The 4,412-nt window shown below is 43.0% G+C and overlaps 1 pseudogene; it reads left to right on the top strand.

The window, feature by feature from the left end:
• The first annotated feature begins 3,391 nt into the window (after nucleotides 1-3,391).
• Nucleotides 3,392-4,146, top strand: LOC141409540 (eukaryotic translation initiation factor 4E type 2 pseudogene; annotated as a pseudogene).
• Nucleotides 4,147-4,412: the final 266 nt, after the last annotated feature.

Below are 4,412 nucleotides of genomic sequence, written 5' to 3' on the forward strand. Positions count from 1 at the left end.
AACCTGACAAAATCAATAAATGGGGAAAGGATTCCCTATTTAATAAATGGTGCTGGGAAAACTGGCTAGCCATATGCAGAAAGATGAAGCTGACTCCCTTCCTTACACCTTATACAAAAGTAATTCAAGATGGATTAAAGACTTAAATGTTAGACCTAAAACCATAAAAGCCCTAGAAGAAAACCTAGGCAATACTATTCAGGACATACGCATGGGCAAAGACTTCATGAATAAAACACCAAAAGCAATGGCAACAAAAGCCAAACTAGACAAATGGGATCTAATTAAACTAAAGAGCTTCTGCACAGCAAAAGAAACACTATCAGAGTGAGCAGGCAACCTACAGAATGGGAGAAAATTTTTGGAATCTACTCATCTGACAAAGGGTTAATATCCAGAACCTACAGAGAACTTAAACAGATTTGCAAGAAAAAAACAAACAACCCCATCAAAAAGTGGGCAAAGGTTATGAACAGACACTTCTCAGAGAAGACATTTATGCAGCCAACAGATATGTGAAAAGATGCTCATCATCACTAGTCATCAGAGAAATGTTAATCAAAACCACATTGACATACCATGTCATGCCAATTAGGATGGCGATCATTAAAAAGTGAGGAAACTACAGATGCTGGAGAGGATGTGGAGAAATAGGTATGCTTTTACACTATTAGTGGGAGTGTAAACTAGTTCAACCATTGGGGAAGACAGTGTGGCGATTCCTCAAGAATCTAGAACTTGAAATACCATTTGACCCAACAATCTCATTACTGGCCACATACTCAAAGGATTGTATATCATGCTACGATAAAGACACATGCACACATATGTTTATTTGACACTATTCACAATAGTAAAGACTTGGAACCAACCCAACTGTCCATCAAAGATAAACTGGATTAAGAAAATGTGGCACATATATATCATGGAATACTATGCAGCCATAAGAAAGGATGAATTCATGTCCTTTGCAGGGACATGGATGAAGCCAGAAACCATCATTCTGAGCAAACTATCACAAGGACAGGAAACCAAACACCACATGTTTTCACTCATAGGTGGGAATTGAATAATGAGAACACCTGCACACAGCAGGGAGAACATCACACACCGGGGCCTATTGGGGTTGGGGGGGAAGGGGGAGGGATAGCATTAGGAGAAATACCCAATGTAAATGATGAGTTGATGGGTGCAGCAAACCAACATGGCACATGTATACCTATGTATCAAACCTGCACGTTGTGCACATGTACCCTGGAACTGAAAGTATAATAATAATAATAATAAAACATCACTGTTCATGTCAAAGCTACACATACACTGCCAAAGCTACACTGTTGCTGCCTGCACAGACTAACTCTGTGGAGGGAAATGAAGCTATGGTACACAAAGATATACAGGTAATGGACACAAAGGGAGTTTGGAAAGTTGTCTTCTTTCACTAGGGCTGCTATAACAAAACACCATAGACTTGAGGCTTATTAACAGCAGCCATTTATGTCTCACAGCTGGAATTCCAAGATCAAAGCATGCCAGAAGCAGTGTCTGGTGATAACCAGCTTCTTGATTCACAGACACTGTCTTCTTGCTGTGTCCTCACATAGTGGAAGGTGCGATGGAGCTCTCTGGAGTCTCTTTTTATAAGTACGCTCATCCCTTTCATGAGACTCCACCCTCATGACCTCAATATCTCTCAAAGGCTCCATCTCCCAACACCATGACCTTGAGTGTTACGATTTTCATGCAGAAATTTTGGAGGAACACAAACATTCACACCATAGCAGAATAGTAATATAAAAAATGAAAAGGTCAAGGGTGGTAGCTCACAGCTGTAATTCCAGCATTTTGGGGGGCTGAAGTGGGCAGATCACTTGAGGTCAGGAGTTTCAGACCAGCCTGGTTAATATGATGAAACCCTGTCTCTACTAAAAATACAAAACTCAGACAGGTGTGGTGTCACCTGCCAGTGGTCTCAGCTACTCAGGGGGCTGAACAGGAGAATCATTGAGACTGGGAGGTGGAGGTTGCAATGTGCCAAGGTTGAGACAACTACACTCCAGCCTGAGCAACAAAGTGAGACTACCCCCACCCCCCCCCCCCCCCCCCCGCCCAAAAAAAAAATGTCCAGGCTTAGTGGCTCAAGCCTGGAATCCCAGCACTTTGGGATGCTGAGACGGGTGGCTCATGAGGTCTGGAGATCGAGACCATCCTGGCCATCATGGTGAAACCCCGTCACCACTAAAAATACAAAAATTAGCTGGGTGTGGTGGTGTGTGCCTGTAGTTCCAGCTACTTGGGAGGCTGAGGCAGGAGAATTTCTTGAACCTGTGAGGCGGAGGTTGCAGTGAGCCAATATCATGCGGCTGCACTCCAGCCTGGGTGAAAAAGTGAGACTCCATCTTAAAAAAAGAAAAAAAAAGTGAATAAATGATATAGAAAGAAAAAGAAGAGGAGCTGTTAATTAAGTTAAAGGAACTTGGTGAGATTTCAGGAACAAAATGGCTTTAAAGCTGGGACTTTAAAGCTGGGCATTCAGCATATAGAGATGGTGCTAGGGAGGAAAATGAGAGTGAGGTCAGAGAGGATGGGAGGAGATAAGAAAAGCGAAAGAACAGAACCAAGAGGAAAAGCAGAACTAAGTCTAGGGGAGAAGGGAATTTGGAAAAGCAGAGGCCATTGACCTCTCTATAACTTTGTGAATAACTCTTTGTGTTTGTCTGACCTGGGAAAAAGTTCCAGAGCAACCACTTTCAAGATTGGGCAGCTTTCTCAATTACTCTAAGTCTCATCTTTTATTTATTTTTGTTTTTATGTTTGTTTGTTTTTACAGTTGTTTGCACAAGAGTAGCAACTACTCAGAGTGGGGTGCATGGAATAAACTCAAAAAAAGTCATGCTTTAAGAAAATGCTTAGTCCAATGGCTATCATCAAATATCCTCATTAGGAAATAACCAAATACAAGAAAAATTTGAAGGCATGGAGTTGACTAATGGTTTAAAGAGTTAGCCCTGTATAATTATAAAATTTACAGACCTGAGATTTATGAATATTCTGTTTTCTAAGTACAGTTGATTTTCATTATTTATACATTTTGTCTTTCTGAACTTTCCTGCTCACTAAACTTTGTAACCTCAAAATCAATATGGCACTTTTGCAGTCATTTGCAGAGACACACACAAAGCTGGAAAAAAATGTAAATTGCTCAAAGTGCACATTCCCAGCTACAGTGGAACAAGGCCATGCTCTACCTTCTTATTTCAGCTATCACACTTTAAACAAGTGGAATTATTATGGTCCATTGAGTACCATCGGTTTTGCATGTTTGTGCTTTTGTTGGTGATTTTGCTGTTTAAAACAGCCTGAAGCCCTGGTGGAGCGGAAGTCACTCCCTGAGGCAGTGGCGACAGCCGCAGCGAGAGGATGAACAACAAGTTCGACGCTTTGAAAGATGATGACAGTGGGGACCATGATCAAAATGAAGAAAACAGCACACAGAAAGATGGTGAGAAGGAAAAAACGGAACGAGACAAGAATCAGAGCAGTAGCAAGAGAAAGGCTGTTGTTCCTGGACCAGCAGAGCATCCCCTGCAGTACAACTACACTTTTTGGTACTCCAGGAGAACCCCCGGCCGTCCCACCAGCTCACAGAGCTATGAACAGAGTGTCAAACAGATTGGCACCTTTGCCTCTGTGGAGCAGTTCTGGAGATTTTATAGCCACATGGTACGTCCCGGGGACCTGAAAGGCCACAGTGACTTCCATCTCTTCAAAGAAGGAATTAAACCCATGTGGGAGGATGATGCAAATAAAAATGGTGGCAAGTGGATTATTCCGCTGCGGAAGGGCTTGGCCTCCCTTTGCTGGGAGAATCTCATTTTGGCCATGCTGGGGGAACAGTTCATGGTTGGGGAGGAGATCTGTGGGGCTGTGGTGTCTGTCCGCTTTCAGGAGGACATTATTTCAATATGGAATAAGACTGCCAGTAACCAAGCAACCACAGCCCGAATCCGGGACACACTTCGGCGAGTGCTTAACCTACCTCCCAACACCATTATGGAATACAAAACTCACACCGACAGCATCAAGGACAATTCAAGCTTTCGAAATACAAAAATCACATTGTGAAAGTACACAAGCTGGCAATAATCCTTTTCTGTATGTATGTGTTTGTCCGAAATGGATGGGAGGCCTCCAGCCAGTGTTTCCATTGCTCACTGAAGGGACGTCCCTGTAGCCGTGCGCTCCCCTTTTGCACTCATTGCTGGAGGACGGATTCCGCTAGACAACCTCCAGCATCGCTGACTTTATAAGGCTGAAAAACGGAAAACGTGACTTTGTGATAGACATTGTTTTTTAATGGGGTTCCGTGGGGGACGTTCAGCCTTTCTGTTTGCTGTGTCCTGTCCAGATGC

The sequence above is a fragment of the Macaca fascicularis genome, chromosome Y, assembly GCF_037993035.2.
Source record: "Macaca fascicularis isolate 582-1 chromosome Y, T2T-MFA8v1.1".
Classification (NCBI taxonomy): domain Eukaryota; kingdom Metazoa; phylum Chordata; class Mammalia; order Primates; family Cercopithecidae; genus Macaca; species Macaca fascicularis.